The sequence below is a fragment of the Pteropus medius genome, unplaced genomic scaffold (genome assembly GCF_902729225.1).
Source record: "Pteropus medius unplaced genomic scaffold, Ma_sr-lr_union100, whole genome shotgun sequence".
NCBI lineage: Eukaryota > Metazoa > Chordata > Mammalia > Chiroptera > Pteropodidae > Pteropus > Pteropus medius.
This window is the reverse complement of record NW_024353905.1, coordinates 1311298-1332235: the sequence shown is the minus strand read 5'-3', so window position 1 is coordinate 1332235 and position 20938 is coordinate 1311298. Positions and strand designations below refer to the sequence as shown.

General features: G+C 36.5%; 1 pseudogene; it reads left to right on the top strand.

Annotated features, from left to right (window-relative positions):
- Positions 1 to 7911: 7911 nt before the first annotated feature.
- Positions 7912 to 10156, top strand: LOC120593528 (heat shock protein HSP 90-alpha-like; annotated as a pseudogene).
- Positions 10157 to 20938: the final 10782 nt, after the last annotated feature.

The following is a 20938-nucleotide window of genomic DNA, read 5'->3' as shown; positions in this document are numbered from 1 at the left end:
AAACAATCTACCAGATGCAGACTTCAAAACATTGGTTATAAGGATGCTCAATGATCTTAGGGGAAGAGTAGATAACTCAGTGATAACTTTAACAACAAGATATAAAACATAAAAATGGAGACAGAAAGCTTTTAGAAAAGATCATAAATAAAGAAAAAAAGATCATAAATAAAGAATACATAAATAAAGGTACGCTGAAATGAAGCGTACCTTAGGAGGAGTCACAGTAGATTAGATGAAGCAGAGGATTGAAGCAGCAATTTAGAAAATAAGGTAGCAGAGAACACTCAATCACAGTGGCAACAAGATAAAAGAGAATAGTTCAAGAGGCTTCTGGGACAACATCAAGTGTACCAACATTCGCATCATAAGATACCAGAAGAAGAAGAGAGAGAACAAGGAATTGAAAACCTATTTGAAGAAATAATGACTGAAAACTTCCTTAACCTAGAGAAGTAAATGGACATATAAGCCTAGGAAGCACAGAGAGTCCCAAACAAGATGAAATCAAACAAGCCCACACCAAGACACATAATTAAAATGGCAAAGGTTAGATACGAAGAGAGAATTCTCTTGAGCAGCAAGAGAAAAGCAGTTAGTTACTTACAAGGGAGCTCCCACAAGACTGGCAGCTGATTTCTCAATAGAAACTTTGCAGGCCAGAAAGGATTGGCCCAAAATATTCAATGATGAAAAGCAAGAACCTACAACCAAAATTACTCTACCCCACAAAGCTATCATTTAGAATCAAAAGATAAATAAAGAGCTTCCCAGACAAGAAAAAGCTAAAGGAGTTCATTACCACCATCCCAGTACTACAGGAAATGATGGACTGATTTCTTTAAAAAGAAAACCATATGTATCTAAAATGTAAATAAAAAAATATGTATCTAAAATATAAATAAAATATAAATTAAAAAAGAATGACATTAACTACGTATCTATCGATAAGTACTTCAAATGAAAAAGAATTAAATGCTCCAATCAAAAGATAAGGTGGCTGAATGGATGAGAAGACAAGATCCTTACATAAGCTGCCTACGAGAAACTCACTTCAGATTAAAAGACACACAGAGATGGAAAGTAAAGGGATGGAAAAAGATATTTCATGCTGAACTACAGGGTATTGTACTGAGTGGAATAAGACAGAAAAAGACAAATGCCATATGATTTTTACATACATGTGGAATCTAAAGAACAAAGTGAACAACAACAACAAAAAAAAACAGAAACAAACTCACAGATACAGAGAACATTTTGAGGGTTACTAGATGGGAATGGGTTTTGGAGTCAATGAAAAAAGGAGAAGGGGAATCAAGGGAAGATATTGGACTAGGTAAAAGCAGGGTTTGTCTCCTACCAGGACCACATTGAAATTACAACCAAATTATAAAATAATCAACGTGGAGAATCACCTAAAGTCCAGCTGATCATAACACCTACATCTGATAATATAAAGGAGCCACATCGAAGCTGGTAGGAGGGGCAAAGTTGTGAGTCGGGCTGGACCCGCACCCACAGGTGGTGGAGTATCATCAATCATGAGGAAGAGCGAGGCTGCAGAGGCTCTTTTGAAGGAGAGGGGGGTCCTGGTCTCATCTGGGGGCTATCCAGCACAGGGTCCCAGCCCAGGGAAGAGGAGATCCCAATAATTCTGACAGTAGAAACTAGAGGGTATTCTAGCCATCTGGGTGAGATGGAAGGTGACTGAGCCCCTAGACATTCCTTTGAAGGAACCATGCAAAGGCGTTCTGACCTGCAGACACTCATCCAAGACACACATGGTGGGTCAGAGGCTCGCGTGGGATTCATTCTGAAAAAGTCTCCATTACCTGAAGTCAGAATGAGGGCTGGAAAGGCAGCCACCATTGTTCCTTATTTCGGACCTCCTACAGACTACGCCAGCTTGCTTGTGCAAACCCCTCCCACAGAGCCATTAGGAAGCCTTGGTCTGAGGGGATCAGCCTGCCCCACCTAACCTGCAGACTGCCAGGAGAAGTTGTTCCTGGATGGCTGCCAAGCCCTGATGCCAGTGATGAAGAGCCAAGTATTCACAGCAGGGCGGCCATCTTTGTGAACTGCGTTTCTAATCCCAGCAACAGCAGCCAGTGCTCTGAGCCCCATTTCAGAGATAGGGTCAGGCAGATCGCTGTTCTCAACACAAATTTGGGCAGATGTCGGGGACCTGTGGGCTAGTCCCAGACAGCATCTGGTCTTGCTGTGATCTAGGTCATCTGTAGGAACTTACAACAGTTACCAAATTTCCAGCAAGACTGAGGCTGTTTTGATCTCACTGCCATTGTCTCTCTGATATCGCACCCCATCCTACCCACAAATTGCCCCAGGTGGCCCATTGACAGTGAACTGACACAGACCTGCCATTCCCCTCCCCTGATCACAAATTTTGGCTCACTGCATGGAAATTAACGGCAGGCAGAACTTTGCTGCCTGCAAGAGTTGCAATATTGTGTCTGGGGAGCACAGGGGTCTGTGGGAACATTCCTGATGGAAGCTGGTCTCACTGTGATCTGGGTCTACAGCGGGAATGCACAGGCACAGAAGTTACAGCAAAAATGAGGCTGTATTGGCCGAACAGACCTTGTCACCTTGAGATACCACATCTCTTAAGCCACAAAGTGCCTACAGCCCATTGACAAGCAGCCTCTTGTTCCCTGCTTGGCTCTGAGGTTGAGCAGATAGCGCAGGCAACAGACCTTGGTTAGCGCAGTGAGCTCATTTCGAAAAAAACAGTAGTGGACAGACCACTACATCCTGTATGAGCTGCAATATCTCTTAAGGGAATTGCAGGGATATGTATTGGCCTGATGGCCCTTAACTCCCTGAGCTCCTGCCCCATCCAGTACACAAAGTGCCCACTGCACATTGATAGGCAGCTGCCCCTACTCTGGGGTAGTGCATTTAGGCCCAGGATGAGCATCAGTTGACCTTGCTGCAAGTGGAAACTTGTACAGTGAGCCACAGAGACAGTGTGGGCATGTAAACTGACATTGCAATGGCAGGGAGAAATTTACTCACTAGACCCAGGAGACTCCCAGGGTTCCTGTGCCACCCAACACACATATCACCCAGAAGCTCATCCAGTTTCAAAGACTTACAGGCAACTGATAGGTAGTATCAGGCCTTGAGGAGCACTAGTTCCTCTGCTAAACTGCCATAGATCAGGGATGGGAGATAACCAATTGCTGCCTACAGCGTTGTCTCTTCCACTTACCTATAGATCCAGCATAGGCAGCAACCATCTGTGGATCACTTTGTAGTGCCCACCGGGTAGCCCTGAGCAATCAAAAGCAGTGGCTAACCTTGGCCTATGGGAGAGACCCTCCCAAGGGGCCACAAAACCAATGTATCTGGAGGCTGGCACCAGACCACAATGGAGCTACTCCTGACTAGTTCCAGTAGTGATACATACAAAGTGTGATTGCAACAAGCACACAAGTCTGCTAGGGCAAATCTTACTCAGTGGGGTCAGCCCACACACAATAACTTTTATCCTGAGGGTGCAGTCAATCCCCACAATTAGCCTGAACGTTAATCCCACCCACTGATCTATTAACAACAATAAAGGCTTGGTGATAACAGAAGATCGCACACAACAAACACAAAGGTCACCTCCAAAGCTCAAGGGATCAGCGAGAGTGCACCACTAGACCATACAAAACACCTTCCACATTAGGCCATCTGGCCAAGGCTGAGAGATGAAACAAATATTCCTGACACATAGAAAAGAACACAGAGTGGCTAATAAAATGAGAAAACAAAGAAACATGCCACAAATGAGAAAACTCCAGAAAATAAGCTAAATGAAATGGACGTAAGCAACCTACCAGAGTCAGAGTTCAAAACAATGGTTATAAGGATGCTCAACAAACTTATGAGGAGAATGGATGAGCACAATGAGAGCATTAAAAATGACATAGAAACCATAAGAAAGAACCAGACAGAAATGAGGAATACGATAATGGAAATGAAGAATACACTAGAAGGGTTCAACAGTAGATTGGATAAAGCAGAAGATCAAATAAGCGAATTGAAAGACAAGGTAGCTGAATACACCCAATCAGAACAACAAAAAGAAAAGATAATTTTAAAAAATGAGGATAGTTTAAGAGACCTCTGGGACAACATGAAGCATAAAAATATCCAAATCATAAGAGTACCTGAAGAGTAAGAGAGAGAGCAAGGGATTGAGACTCTATTTGAAGAAATAATGACAGAAAATTTCCCTAATCTGGCAAAGGAGTTAGACATACAAGTTTAGGAAGCACAAAGAGTTCCAAACAAGAGTAATTCAAACAGACCTACACCAAGACACATCATAATTAAAATGCCAAAGTTCAAAGGTGAAGAGAATTTTAAAAGCAGCAAGGGAAAGGAAGCTGGTTACTTACAAGGGTACCCCCATAAGAATGTCTGCAGATTTTTCAATGGAAACTTTGCAGGTCAGATGGGAATGGCAAGAAATATTCAAAGTTATAAAAAACAAGAATCTACAACCATGGATACTTTACCCAGCAAGGCTTTTTATTAAAATGGAAGGTGAGATAAAGAGCTTCCCAGACAGAAAAAAAGCTTAAGGAATTCATCACAAACAAGCCAACATTAGAAGAAATGTTAAACAGTCTTCTGTGAAAAGAGAAGGGGTAAAAAAGAAAATAGAAATAACAAATATGAATAATAAAATAGCAGTAACAATGTACCTATCAGTAATCGCTTTAAATGTAAATGGATTAAATGCTCCAATCAAAAGACATAGGGTAACCGAATGGATAAGAAAACAAGTTCCATGCATATGCTGTCTACAAGAGACCCACTTCAGATCAAACAACAATCACAGACTGAAAGTAAAGGGATGGAAAAAGATATTTCATGCAAACAGAAATTTAAAAAAAAAAGTCGGGGTAGCAATACTTATATCAGATAAAATAAACTTTAAAACAAAGGCTGTAATAAGAGATAAAAAAAGAGATTATTACATAATAACAAAGGGATTGATAAATCAAGAGGACATAACCCTAGTAAACATGTATGCACCCAACATAGGAACACCTACATACATAAAGCAATTATTGATCAACATAAAAAGAGAGATCAATAGTAGTACATTCATAGAAGGAGACTTTAACATCCCATTGACACCAAGGGACAGATTTTCCAGGCAAAGAATCAACAAGAAAACAATGAGCCTAAAAGATACACTAGAACAGATGGACTTAATAGATATTTTCAGAGCATTTTACCCCAAAGCAGCAAAATATACATTCTTCTCAAGTGCATATGGAACATTTTCAAGGATAGACCACATGTTAGGACACAAATCAAGTCTCAATAAATTTAAGATTGAAATCATATCAGCTGTCTTCTCTGATCACAATGGTATGAATAGAAATCAACTACAAGGAAAAAAAACTGGAAAATACACATACACAGAGGCTAAATAACATGCTACTAAAAAATGAATGGGTGATCAATGAGATCAAGGAATAAATCAAAGGATTTCTAGAGACAAATGAAAATGAAAACACGATAACTCAAAATTTATGGGACACGGCGAAAGCAGTCCTAAGAGGGAAATTCATAGCAATACAGGGCTACCTCAAGAAACAAGAAAAAGCTCAAATAAACAATCTAACCTTACAATTAAAAGAACTAGGAAAAGAACAGTAAACAAAGCCCAAAGTGAATAGAAGGAAGGAAATAATAACGATCAGAGAGGAAATAAATGAAATAGAGTCTAGAAAAACAATACAAAAGATTAATGAAACCAAGAGCTGGTTCTTTGAAAGGATAAACAAAATTGACAGACCCTTAGCCAGACTCATCAAGGAAAAAAGAGAGAGAACTCAAATAAAGAAAATCAGAAATGAAAGAGGAGAAATAACCACGGACTCCACAGAAATACAAAGGATCATAAGAAAATACTACAAGTAATTATACACCAACAAATTGGACAATCTGGAAGAAATGGACACTTTCCTAGAAACATATAATCTCCAAAGACTGAGTCAAGAAGAAATAGAAAATCCGAACCAACCAATTACCACCAATGAAATAGAATCAGTAATCAAAAACCTCCCAAAAAACAAAAGTTCTGGACCAGATGGCTTCATAGGTGAATTTTACCAAACATTCAAAGAAGAATTATCACTTATTCTTCTCAAACTAGTCTAAAAAAATTCAAGAAGAGGGAAGGCACCCTAACTCCTTTTATGAGGCCACCATTACCTTGATTCCAAAACCAGGCAAAGACATTACAAAAAAAGAAAACTATAGTCCGATATCTCTTATGAACATTGATGTAAAAATACTCAACAAAATATTAGCAAACCGAATTCAACAATACATTAAAAATATCATATACCACGATCAAGTTGGATTTATTCCTGGGATGCAAGGTTGGCACAATATCCACAAATCAATTAATGTGATAAACCACGTTAACAAATCAAAAGATAAAATCCATATGATCATATCAATAAATGCAGAAAAAGCATTTGACAAAATCCAGCATCCATTTATGATAAAAACTCTCAACAAAGTAGGAATAGAGAGAACATACCTCAACATAATAAAGGCCATGTATGACAAACCTACAGCTAACATCATACTCAATGGGGAAAATCTAAAAGCATTTTCCTTAAGATCAGGAACAAGACAAGGATGCCCACTTTCACCACTCCTCTTCAACATTGTATTGGAAATCTTAGCCACAGCAATAAGACAAAAAAGAGAAATAAAAGGCTTTCGAATTGGAAAGGAAGAGGTAAAGCTCTCACTATTTGCTGATGACATGATACTATATATAGAGAACCCTAAAGATTCCACCAAAAAACTGTCAGAACTGATTAACGAATTCAGTAAAGTAATAGGTTACAAAGTAAGTATCCAGAAGTCAGTGGCATTTTTATACACCAATGATGATATTTTGGAAAGAGAAATTAAGAAAACAATCCCATTTACAATTGTGTAGAAAACTATAAGATATCTGGGAATCAAATTAACCAAGAAAACAGAAGACCTGTTTTCAGAAAATTATAAGTCACTGAAAAAAGAAATTGAAGAAGATACAAATAAATGGAAGCATATACCCTGCTCATGGGTAGGAAAATCAACATTATTAAAAAGGCCATTCTACCCAAAGCAATCTATAGATTCAATGCAATCCCTATCAAAATACCAATGGCATTTTTCAGAGGGCTAGAACAAATAATTCTAAAATTTATATGGAGCCATATAAAACCCCGAAAATTTTTTTTTATTTATTTATTTTTATGATGGTGACATTGGTTAACAAAATCCAGTAAGTTTCAGGTGTACAATTTAGCAGTAAGACATATATATATTGTGTTGTGTGTTCACTGCCCATAGCTAGATTTCTTTCTGTTACCACATATTTTACTCCGTTGACCCCATCTACCTCTGGTAACCACTAGTTCATTGTCCATGTCCATGAGTCTGTTTGTTTGTCCTGCTTTTAGATTTATATCCCACAAATAAGTGACATCATGTGGTTAGGTTAATGAATATTAAAAGAATAAGATATGGCTATACACACAATAGAGTAGTTAAAGTAAAAAGTAGTAATTGTGCAGACAAACTGGATCTCCCACACATTAATAATAGTAATGCAAAATGTTACAGCCACCCTGGAAAGATTATTTACTAGTGTCTTAAAAATCTAAACGTACACTTACCATATGACCCAGCAATCATACTGGGCATTTATCTCAGAGTGAAAACACATCCATACAAAAATCTATATATGAATGTTTATAGCAGCTTCAATTAACGCATTGATAAACAAATTGTGATAAATCCATACAATAGAATGCTACTCAGCAATAAAAAAGGAATGAACTACACATATACTGAATAAGTAGAATGGGAGTTGCTTCTGTGTCCTGGTGCTGTTTCATTGTGGAACCGGTGCTGTCCCTTACCCAAGATGCTGGAGGAGACCCAGACCCAAGACCAGTCAATGAAGGAGGAGGAGGTTGAGACGTTTGACTTCCATGCAGAAATTGCCCAGTTGATGTCATTGATCATCAATACTTTCTACTCGAATAAGATCTTTCTGAGGGAGCTTATTTCAAATTCATCGGACGCTCTGGACAAAATCAGATATGAAAGCTTGACAGATCCCAGTAAGCTAGACTCTGGAAAAGAGTTGCACATTAATCTCATTCTAAACAAACAAGACTGGACCCTCACCATTGTAGACACTGGGATTGGAATGACCAAGGCCGATTTGATCAATAACCTTGGTACTATGGCCATGTCTGGGACCAAAGCGTTCATGGAAGCTTTTGCAGGCCGATGCATACATCTCCACGATGGGCCAGTTTGGTGTTGGGTTTTACTCTGTCTATCTGGTTGCTGAAAAAGTAACAGTGATCACCAAACATAAGGATGACAAACAGTATGCCCAGGAATCTTCTGCAGGAGAGTCGTTCATGGTTAGGACTGACACAGGCGAACTTATGGCTTGTGGAACAAAGGTGATCCTGCATCTGAAAGAAGACCAAACCGAGTACCTGGAAGAGAGAAGGATAAAGGATATTGTGAAGAAGCACTCCCAATTTATTGGCTACTCCATTACTCTTTTTGTGGAGAAGGAACACGATAAAGAAGTCAGTGATGATGAGACTGAAGAAAAGGAAGACAAAGAGGAAGAGAAAGAAAAAGAAGAAAAGGAGTCCAAGGACAAACCTGAAATAGAAGACGTTGGTTCTGATGAAGAGGAGGAAGAAAAGAAGGACGGTGACAAGAAGAAGATCAAGGAGAAGTACATCAACCAGGAAGAGCTGAACAAGACAAAGCCAGTCTGGACCAGAAATCCTGATGATATCACCAACGAGGAGTTCAGGGAATTCTACAAGAGCCTGACCAATGACTGAGAGGGCCACTTGGCAGTGAAGCATTTTTCAGTTGAGAGACAGTTGGAATTCAGAACTCTTCTTTTTGTTCCAAGATGTGCTCCCTTTGACCTATTCGAAAACAGAAAGAAAAAGAAAAACATCAAGTTGTACGTCTTCAGAGTTTTTATCATGGATAACTGCGAGGAGCAATTACCTGAGAATCTGAATTTCATCAGAGGTGTGATGGACTCTGAAGATCTCCTGCTAAACATTTCTTGGGAGATGTTGCAACAAAGCAAAATTTTGAAAGTTATCAGAAAGAATTTTGTCAAAAAATACTTGGAACTCTTCACTGAACTGGCATAAGATAAAGAGAATTACAAAAAGTTTTATAAGCAGTTCTCGAAAAATATTAAGCTGGGAATACATGAATATTCTCAAAACCAGAAGAAGCTCTTGGAGCTGTTAAAATACTATACCTCTGCTTCAGGCAATGAGATGGTTTCCCTCAAGGACTACTGCATGAAAATGAAGGAAAACCAGAAGCACATCTACTACATCACAGGTGAGACCAAGGACCAGGTAGCTAACTTGGCCTTTGTGGAGCGCCTGCACGAGTATGGCCTAGAAGTGATCTATATGATTGAGCCTATTGACGACTACTGTGTCCAGCAGCTGAAGGAGTTTAAAGGCAAGACGTTAGTGTCGGTCACCAAAGAGGGGCTGGAGCTTCTAGAAGATGAAGAAGAGAAGAAAAAACAGGAAGAGGGGGAAAAAAAACCAAAGTTTAAAAACCTCTGCAAAATCATGAGGACATCTTGGAGAAAAAAGTAGTAAAGATGGTCTTGTCAAACTGATTGGTGACATCCCCATGCTGCATTGTCACAAGCACATATGGATGGACAGCAAACATGGAAAGAATCATGAAGGCTCAAGCTCTAAGAGACAATTCAACAATGGGTTACATGGCAGCAAAGAAACATCTGGAAATAAACCCTGACCATTCTATCATCGAGACCTTGAGGTAAAAGGCAGAGGCTGACAAGAACAAGTCTGTGAAGGACCTGGTCATCCTGCTCTATGAAACTGTGCTCCTGTCGTCCGGCTTCAGTCTGGAAGACCCCCAGACCCACGCGAACAGGATCTACAGGATGATCAAACTGGGTCTCGGTATTGAAGAGGAAGACGCCACTGCTAATGACAGTAGTGCTGCTGTAATTGAAGAGATGCCGCCCCTGGAAGCGGACGACAACACGTCGCACATGGAAGAAGTAGACTAAGGTCCGCCTGAAGAACGGCCTGTGCACGTGCAGGATACTTGACCTTCGTTTCCTTTGATAATATATTTTCAAGGATTTTTTTTTATTTTTGTTAACATTTTTAAAATCTGTATGGCATGACGATAACTACTTAAAGGAAAGATAAGATTTCTTTCAAAGTGCATGATACTGTGATACCTTACTCACTAAAACAGAGCCAGTTTTTCCTTCCTGGTTTCATGTTGGCTTATTTTAACAGATCGAGGTTTGTTGGATGTGTGTACCTCAACGTTAACTCTGTGGACCTCCAGTATCTAGCTATCAAACGGATTCCTTATTAGACCAAATCTTTTGTCACTGATGTATGCTAAGATATACCGTGATGTTAAAAAAAAAAAAACAGTGGTTAAAACGTTCATCTGCTAGAATCTTTTTAAACCTTCCATCCCCTGTAGTTATGCACTGCATGTATCGTCTCTAGAAATTAGTATGTTATACTGAACCAACCTGAGGGGAGTATCCCTAGAGTTTGTTTTCCAAAGAAAAGTACTGTTTAGAGTAGCAAAAATATAACCCCACCCAGGCTTATCGTAAAGCCTTTTGAAAGTTAGTAGAGCAAGCTTTGTGAATGGGATGGTAGTGTTCAAGCCACATTCTGCTTCAAAAGGTTGTTCCAAATACAGATGAATTAAAAAGAAAAAAAAATAAGTAGGATGGATCTCAAGGCATTATGATAAGTAAAAAAAGCCAGTCTCATAAGGTCACATATTATATGGTGTTATTTATATAGCATTCTCGAAATGATAAAATTATAGAGATGATGAATATATTTGTGTTTTCCAGAGATTATGGATGATGGCAAGAAAGAAAGTATGACTATGAAGGAGTACTAGCACCTAAGAGTTCCTTTGCAGCAATGAGAGAATTCTGTATCTTGATCGTTGTAGTGGTTTCATGAATCTATACATATGATAAAATTGCACAGAATTATACACACAAGCACATACAAATGAGTGCATATAAAAACTGCTAAAATCTGAAGGTCTATAAATTCTACCAATGTCAATATCCTAATATATTTGATATTCTATTATATTTATACAAGCTATTATCATTATGGGAAGCTGGGTAAAGAGTACACAGCTCCTGTTTCTATTATATCGTGCAATTTCCTATGAGTCTATATTTCAAATTAAAAAGGTTGTTTTTATAAATAAGCTAAATATTCGAACAAATATTTTACCAGAAGAGATATATAGATGGCAAATGAGCAAGTAAAAAGATGTGTAATATCACTAGTTATTAGGGAAATGCAAATTAAAATCACAGTGAGATACAACTATACACCCACTAGAACGTCTAAAATTAAGAAGACTAAATATACTACATGTCAGTGAAAATGTGGAACAAATGGAATACTCATACACTGCTGATGGAAATATAAAATGGTACAACAACTTTGATAAACAGTTTGGTAGTTTCATAGAAAGTGAAACATACACCTACCATATACCCAGCCATTCAAATCTTGGTATTCATCCAAGAGAAATAAAAAACAAATGTCCACAAAAAGACTTGTTCATAGCAGCTCTATTTTTAATAACCAAAATCAGCAAACAACTTAAATATCCATCAACACGTAAAGGGGTAAACAAATCGTTATATAGCCATACAATGGATTAGTGTTTAGCAATAGTAGAAATAAATCACTGCTACACAATATAACTTGGATTAATCTCAAAATATTGGTGATGAGTGAAAAAGCCAGATTAAAAACTCCAGAAAGTAGAAACTAATGTATGATAACAAAAATAAATTAGCAAACTTTGGGATAGTGTCGTAGAGCAGAAGGAAGGGTTATAAAGGGAAATGAAAAACATTGGGTATGATAGATATGTTCATTATCTTAAATGTGATAATGACATTTACCTATGTTAAAAATCATCAAATTGTTTGTTTTAAATATGTGCACCTCAGAGAAGGTCCAAGATGGTGGTGGTGTAGGAGGATGCTGATCTCACTCCCTCCCACAAGAACACTGAAATATATACATATATAGAGAGAAATTTATCATGAGAAAAAAATTAGAGCTGATTAAATAGCTTCTGTACAACAAACAGGAGAGAAACCATATAGAGAATTCCAGGAAACCACAGGAGCTCTCTGGGATCTATGAGAACTCTCTGGGATTGGAGGCGTTGGTGAGCACCATTGTTAATGTCCCCTCCACCTCAATAAGGCAGGCAGGAGTTTTATCCAGGTATCTGGCCACCTGCAAGCTTGCTTTAGAGTATTCTCAGCCCCACCGCATGGAGCCTTTTTTGTCTCTGAACAGAAGGAGAAAGCAAGATCAACATGGCATCATCAAACACATCTCGTCTCCCCTCCTGGAGCCTCTACAGCCTGGTAAGCCAGTGTTCCAGATACTGTAAGGGGCCACCTGGCTCCAACTAGCCTGCCAAAACCACTTGGCACACACAGCCTACGCATAGGTCGATTCTACACAAGGCCACTTTTTCAAGACTGGGAGAGTCAATTATATTGACTAATTCATATAAACAAACATATAAGTCAAATAAATAAAAAGACAAAAGAATATCTCTCAAGTGAAGGATCAAAAAAATCCCCATGGGGAAGGGGAACCCTAATGAAACAGAGATAAGTAATTTTCCTGATTTAAAAAAAAAACTCAAATAAGTAAATAAAAATAAAAAATAAATGATCATAAGAATATTCACCAAACTTGAGAGTAAAATAGAGGAACTCATAGAGAACTTCAACAAGGAGTTAGAAAGTATAATAAAGAACCAAGCAGAGCTAAACAATACAATAACTGAAATGAAAAGTACACTAGAAAGAATTGACAGCAAATTAGCTAATACAGAAATATGGACCAGTGACCTGGAAGACAGATTAGTGGAAATCAACCAATCAGAACAGCAACATGAAAGAAAAAAAAGAATTTTAAAAATGAGGGTAGTTCAAGGGACCTCTGGGACAATATCAAGTACATAAACAGCATTATAGGGATCCCAGAGGAGAAAAAGAGAGAAAGGAGCAGAAGTTTATTAGAAGTAATAATTGCTGAAAACTTTCCTAACATGGGGAAGGAAACAGATATCCAGGTCCAAGAAACACAGAGAGTTCCAAAGATGAACTCAAAAAGATCCACATCAACACATATTGTAATTAAAATGGCAAAAGTTAAAGATAGAGACAATCTTGAAGGCAGCAATAGGAAAACTAGTCACATACAAGGGAAACGCCAAAAGGCTATCAGCTCATTTTTCAGCAGCAACTTTAGAGACCAGAAGAGAATGGCAGGACATATTTAAAGCACTCAAAGAAAGGAATATACAACCTAGAATACTCTAACAAGCAAGGTTATCATTCATATTTGAAGGAGAGATAAAGAGTCTCCCAGCCAAGGAAAAACTAAAGGAGTTTATCTCCACTAAAACAGCTTTATGAGAAATGTTAAAGGGTCTTCTTTAAACAGAAAAAGCCATAAACCAGAAATAAGAAAATATGTGAAAGAAAAAAATCTCACAAGTAAAGTCAAATATTTAAAAAACAAAGCAAATCAGTCAAAAGCTACTACAAAGGTCAAAAGACAAAAGTAGTAAACTCAGCTATAACCCCAATAAGTAGTTAGCCAATACACAACAGAAAAAGATGTAAAATATGATGTCGAAGATATGAAGTGTGGAGGGGCAGTAAAAATGTAGTGCTTTTAGAATACCATCAAACTTAACTGCCTGTCAGCTTAAAATAGACTGCTATATATAGAGAATGATATATAAAAACCTCATAGTAACTACAAACCATAAATCTACAAAATATACATAAAAATAAAAAGGAATACGAACAAAACACAAAAGAAAACCAGCAAATCACAAGGGAAGAGATCAAGAGAAAACACAGAGAACTACATAAACGACCAAAACATGATTAACAAAAAGGCAATAAATATATACTTATCAATAATTACTTTAAATGTAAACGGACTAATGCTCTAATCCAAAGATTTAAGGTGGCTGAATGGATTGGAAAACAAGACCCATCTATATACTGCTAACAAGAAGTTCACTTGATATCAAAAGACATACACAGACTGAAAGCAAAATGATGGAAAAAGATATCCCATGCAAATAAAAATAAGAAAGCTGGTGTAGCAATATGCATCTCAGACTGAATAGACTTTAAAACAAAGACTGTAAAAAAAAAATACAAAGAAGGGCACCACATAATGATAATCCAAAGCAAAAATAAAAGAATCATAAATATGTGTGCACTCAATATAGGAGCACCTAAATATATAAAGCAAATATTAATATCATAAAGAGAGAAATTGATGGAAATAAAATAATAGTAGAAGACTTTAATATTTCACTTACATCAATGGTTAGATCATCCAGACAGAAAATCAATAAGCAACTAATGGCCTTAAACATAACATTATATCATATTAACTTAATAGATATTTACAGAAAATTTTATCAAAAAACAGCAGAATACATATTTTCTTCAAGTGTACAGGGAATATTCTCCAGGATAGATCACATATGAGGTCACAAAAAAAAGCCTCAGTAAACTCAAGAAGATTGAAATCATATCAAGCATCTTTTCCAACCATGATGATATGAAACTAGAAATTAACTACAGGAAGAAAATTAGAAAAAATCACAAACACATTGAGATGAAACAGCATGCTACTAAACAACCAATGGATCAAAAAGGAAATCAAACCGAAAATCTAAAACTACCTTGAGACAAACGAAAATGATAATATAACATTTCAAAATTTATGGGATGCAGCAAAAGCATGTATAAGAGGGAAGTTCATAGCTATACAAACCTACCTCAAGAAACAAACAATAAAAGTCCAAAATAAACAATATAACTTCACACTTAAAGGAATTATAAAAGAAGAAGAAACAAAAAAAAAGGTAAACAAAAGTAAGGAAATAATATAAATCAGAGCAGAAAAAATGAAACACAGATTTTAGAAAAATAAAAAAGATGAATGAAACTGAGTTGGTTTTTTGAAAAGATAAATAAAATTGACAAACCTTTAGCAAAGCTTATTAAGAAAAAAGAGGCCAAATAAATAAAATCATAAATTAAAGAGGAAAAGTTACAACCAACACCACAGAAATACAAAGGATCACTAAACAATACTGTGAACAACTATATACCAACAAATAGGACAACCTGGAAAGACATGGATAAATTTCTAGAAATATATAACCTTCTAAGACTGAATCAGGAAGAAATAGAAAATCTAAACAGACCAATTACTAGCAACAAAATTGAAGCAGTAATCAAAAAATTCCCAACAAACAAAAGTCCAAGACCAGACGGCTTCATAGGTATTTATACCAAACATTTAAAGAATTAATACCTATCTTTCTCAAACTATTCTAAAAGATTAAAGAGGAAGGAAACTTTCAAAACTCATTCTACAAAGCCAGAACTACCCTGATACCAAATCAAAGACATTACAAACAAAGGAAATTACAGGCCAATATCTCTGATGAACATATATGCAAAAATTCTCAACAAAATACTAGCAAACTGAATTTAACAATACATTTAAAAAATTGTACAACATGATCAAGTGGGATTTATCCCAAGGATGCAAAAATGATTTAGCATCCACAAATCAATCAACATGATATATCACATCAACAAATAAAGGATAAAAATTATATGATAATTTCAATAGGTACAGAAAAATGTCCTCTTATGAAAAAAACTCTCAAACGGAGTGGGTGTAAATGAAACACATCTCAACATAATAAAGACTACATATTACAAATCTTCAGCTAATATCATACTCAATGGCGAAAAGCTGGAAGCTTTTCCTTTAAGATCAAGAACAAGACAATTGCCCACTCTCATCACTTTTATTCAACATATTATTGGAAGTCCTAGTCACAACAAGAGAAGAAAAAGAAATAAAAGGCATCCAAATTGAAAAGGAAGAAGTAAAATTGTCACTATTTGCAGATGACATACTATATATACAAAACCTAAAAGAGTCCACACACACACACAAAAAGCTTCTAGAACTAATAAATGAATTCAGTGAAGTTGCAGGATACAAAATAAACAAACAGAAATCTGTTGCTTTTCTGTACACTAAGAATGAATGATCAGAAGGAAAAAGTTTAAAAAGCAGTCTCATTTACTATTGCATCCAAAAGAATAAAAAATTAGGAATAAATTTAACCAAAGAGGTGAAAGACCTGTACTCTGAAAACTATAAGACATTAAAGAGGACACAAATAAATGGAAGAATATTACACATTCATAGGTTAGAAGGATTAATATTGTTAAAATATCCAGATTTAATGTAATTCCTATTAAAACACTAATCGCATTCTTCTCAGAAATAGAGCAACTAATCCTACAACTTATATGATACACGAAAGACCTCGAATAGCCAAAGCAATCTTGAGAAAAAACAAAGTGGGTGGTATCATGCTCCCTGATTTTAAACTATACTACAAACATATAATAATTAAAACAGTATAATACTGGCATGAAAACAGACAAATAGATCAATGGAAAAGAAAAGACAGACTAGAAATCAATCTGTACTTATATGATCAATTAATCTACAACAAAGAAGGCAAGATTATAAAATGTGGTAAAGACAATTTCTTCAATAATTTGTGATGGGAAAAGTGGACAGATAAATGCAAAAATATTAAACTGTACCACTTCCTTACACTATATACAAAAATTAATTCAGAATGTATTAAAGATTTAAATATAGACATGAAACCACAAAAGTCCCAGGAAAAATACATAGATAATGAACTCTTTGACATAAGTCTTAGCAATATCTTTTTGGTTATGTCTTCTCACCTAAGAAAAACAAAAATAAATAAACAAATGGAACTACATTGAACTTAAAATGTTTTGCACAGTGAAGGAAACCATCAACAAAACAAAAAGACAGAACTGAGAATAGGACTAAATATGGCAGAGTAATAGACCACCGCAGATCCCTCCCCTAGAAACAACAATAAGCTGAACACTGAAAACTCAACAAAAAAACACCCAAACTGCACACCAGCACGTCTGAGCGTGAGATCTGCGCTTACGAGCTACCACAGTTCAGAACCCCAGGTGTCAGACGGTGGACTGAGAGAAACAAAGAAGCTGCCTCTCGAAGCCTTTGGAGCTCCCTGCAAGAAGAGGGGGAGGGAAGAAGGAGTTCCCTGAACAACCCTGTCTGAAAAAGCTGTGAGCTCCCTGTGGCTAGTCGGCGACAGGGCCCAGCCATCAGGGCAGAAAGCAGAGAAGAGGCCGGCAGAGAAACAACAGTTGATTTTTATCAGCCACGGTTGCAAAACCAAGGCTGAGCCGAGGCCCCATCTCCCAACCCAGAGTGTCCCTCCTCCCATACCCTCCGAGATAGAACATCGCAGAGCTCCAAGGAAATCTCAGCAAACACTATCAAAACTATAGTTAACACTGACAAGAACTGAGACTGAAAGTAGTGAGTGTGATTAAATATCTATAAGGAAAAAAAAGACATTAGTAAGACTTTATATAAAGCACAGATCCAAGAGGCTTAGACGCCACCTACTGGAAAACAAAAGAAAAACACTTTCTTTGAAACAAGCTAGAGACCATTATGTACTAAATCTTCTTACTGGGCGGGGAACCACACTTCCATTTGCCCAGGTGGAGAAATACTCCATTAAACACCATGAACAACCAAGATGACAAGGCATCTCAGAAAGAAAGAGAAAAATCTCCAGAAAATTATCTTACAGACATAGAAATATGCGACTTAAATGACAGAGAATTCAGGATGGTACTTCTGAAAAAACTCAATGAGATCCAAAACGAATCATAAAAACAATTTCAGAAAGTGAAAAAACAACTAGATGAGCAGAACGAGTTCTTTAGCAAGGAGATTGAAACCCTCAAAAAGTATCGAATAGACCTTCTGGAGATAAAGAACGCACTGTAAGAGTTGAAAAATGAAATAACAAGTTTGGAAAACAGAGTCAACCAAATGGAGGAAAGGATCAGTGATATCGAAGACAGAAATCTAGAAATAAAACAGAAAGAAGAGAGAAATCGAAGAATGAAAAAGAATGAAAGAGAAATACAAGAACTAGCTGATACCATCAGGAGACAAAACATAAGAATAATGGGCATTCTCAAAGGGAAGGAAAAGGAGCAGGGACTAGAAAGCATTTTCAAACAAATAGTTGAAGAGAACTTCCCAAGTCTAAGAAATGAGCTGGAGCTTGGAATTCAAGAAGTCAATAGAACACATATTTATCTCAACCCAAAAAGGCCTTGAGAAAAAACATTATATTAACATTGTCAAAAATCAATGACAAAGAGAACTCTCAGAGCAGCCAAGAAAAGAAGACAGTAACCTATAAAGGAAAACCCATTAGATTATTGTCGGATTTCTCAGCACAAACCTTAAAAGCCAGAAAGCAGTGGAATCAAATATTCAAACTATTAAATGAAAGGCACGACCAGCCAAGAATAATGTATCCAGCTAAGCTCTCCTTTATATATGAAGGAGAAAAAAAGACCTTTCCAGACATACAAAAATTAAGAGAATTCTCCACTACGGGGCCTGCACTACAGTAAATACTGAAAGAGGTCAGCTCACCTAAAACAAAATGACAAAAAAATTATATAAATAGGAGTAAGGCGACTAGCAGGCTGATAGAAGCAGAGGAGTGCAACCCTTACTAGGAACAGGGCATTATAAGCTTAAAAATAAGAAGAGATTTGCTATATCAAGATAGTATGAAAGTTCAGCATACATAGGGACAAATTCAGACAACAATGACTGAAAAGGGGTGGATTCAAAGATTCAAATTGGCAAAGCAAAATGGAGATAAGGCATGCGCAGAAGAAAAGGGAAAACTGTGCCTCATCCAGTTTTCCCTGTTCTGTTTTATATATATACATATGTGTGTATATATATATATATATATATATATACACACATATGTATATATACACACATATATATATATAAAACTATCCTTTACATATTCTTAATTGTAACCACACGCCAAATATTCAGAACTGAAATATATAACATAAAACAAGAAGAATCAGAACGAAAACCCCACAAAAGTCAACCAAAATAAAGAAAACAGAAACATAAGGACAAGGAAACAATGGAAACACCAGAAAGCAAAAGATACAATGGGTATAAGAAGACCTCATATTTCAATAATCACCTTAAATGTAAATGGCCTGAACTCACCAATAAAGGCACAGAGTTGCAGAATGGATCAAAAAACAAAATCCAACCATATGCTGCTTCCAGGAGACACATCTCGGCTCCAAAGACAAATATAGACTCAAAGAGAAAGGGTAGAAAATGATGTTTCAAGCAAATGGCATTCAGAAAAAAGCGGGGGTAAAGGTATTAATATCAGATGAAATAGATTTCAAAATAAAGAAGGTATAAAAGATACTGAGAGACACTTCATAATGATAAAGGGAATCATGCACCAAGAAGACATAACACATATTAATATCTATGCTCCCAAGATAACACAAAAGGAGAAAACTACAGACCAATATCTCTCATGAACACATATGCAAAAATCTTAAATAAGATACTAGCAAACTGAATACAGCAACATATTAAAAAAATTATACACCACGATCAAGTGGGCTTCATCCCAGGGACACAAGGATGGTTCGACATATGCAAATCGATTAATGTAATACACCACATAAACAAATTAAAAAATAAGAATCACATAATCCTATCAATAGATGCAGAAAAAGCCTCCAACAAGATACAACATCCACTTATGATCAAAACACAACAAAATCGGTATAGAAGGAAAGTACCTTAACATAATAAAGGCCATATATGATAAACCCTCAGCCAAAATTATACTTAATGGTGAAAAACTAGAAACCTTCCCTTTAAGATCAGGAACAAGGCAAGGCTACCCATTATTACCACTGTTATCAGTATAACATTGGAGGTCCTAGTGAGTGCAATCAGACAAGAGAAAGATATAAAAGGCATCCAAATAGGAAACGAAACTGTCACTATTGTGGATGGCATGATTCTCTGTACAGAATATCCTAAAGACTCCACAAGAACACTACTAGAAACAATAAGCAAATACAGTAAAGTATCTGGTTACAAAATCAACGTTCAAAAATCCATAGCGTTCGTATATTCTAACAGTGAAGTGTCAGAAAAAGAAGTGGAAAAAATAATTTTTTTTTGCAATTGCAACAAAAAATAATACCTAGGAATAAATCTAATGAAACATGTGAAGGACCTATATGATGAAAACTACAAGACCCTATTAAAAGAAATCAAAGAAGATACAAAGAAATGGAAAGATATTCCATGTTCTCAGATTGGAAGAATCAACATAGTTGAAATGACCATATTGCCTAAAGCATTATACAGATTTAATGCAATCTCCATCAAAATCCCATTGACAATTTTTAAAGAAATAGAACAAAAATCATCAGATTTGTATGGAAGCACAAAAGACCCCGAATTGCCAAAGCTATCCTGATAAAAAAGAACGAGGCCGAAGGCATCATTCTGCCCAACTTCAAATTAAACTACAAAGTGACAGTACTCAAAATGGAATGGTATTGGCAGCAAAACATACACACGATCAGTGGAACAGAATCAAGAGTCCAGAAGTAAACCCATAATTATACAGGCTAATAATTTTCAACAAAAAACCCACAAACATACAGTAAATAAAGTCTCTTCAATAAATGGTGCTGGGAAAACTGAAAAGCCACCTGCAAAAG